We start from the raw sequence: 762 nt of genomic DNA on the forward strand, positions 1-762 counted from the left end.
GCATGGCATGCACCAAGAGATGTACTACTTCAGTAGATAATTATGGTTAAAAAGAATGTCATTTGAAATACTCCCGTCAATTATAATTCAGTTCAACGTAGGACAAGTACTTGTCACGCATATACTGCTAGAGATTTGTTTAATGTAATATGCTGATTTAAAACTTTTGCACAATACCTCTAACACAGAATATTATATGTTTAATTGGCCGAGGTTTCTACCAGTATTTTTATTATACGCAATAATAAACCTTTATTGACTCCAAAGTGAAGGGAAGTAAGAAGTACAGAAACACAGTGGCTGTGTTTTCAAGTGATTTAAAATTCCATACAGGTGTTAAATATCGGCACGCTTCTACTGAATGACGAATTCATCCAAATAGCCTTTGTGCAAATCGTATGCTGTAAACCTTCATGCTAAGTTAAACGAATTTCAAGCAGAATACGCGCAACAAGTGGCGGTGACTACTTTGATGCGACAGCTAGGACAAAAAGCCACCACGTAGAGTTGACTTCACGAAGTCCTCTTTCAATAATGCTCATGACGCACAAACCAGGTGCAACAGACAACCTTCGGGGAGCTTCGTAGGGGGTAGGTGAGCATGACGAAGATACAAGTATGGTTTCTGTGTGGGCCATTTTATTATATTTATTTCTAACGTTCGCTATTTTTGGTTTGGAGCTCCTTAGTATCTAGGCTGGTCCGCTGCGCATTGTTCGTTAGTCAGCACAGCTCACACAAGGTGCACACTATAGGCCGAGA

Source organism: Rhipicephalus microplus, chromosome 8, assembly GCF_043290135.1.
Source record: "Rhipicephalus microplus isolate Deutch F79 chromosome 8, USDA_Rmic, whole genome shotgun sequence".
NCBI classification, from domain to species: domain Eukaryota; kingdom Metazoa; phylum Arthropoda; class Arachnida; order Ixodida; family Ixodidae; genus Rhipicephalus; species Rhipicephalus microplus.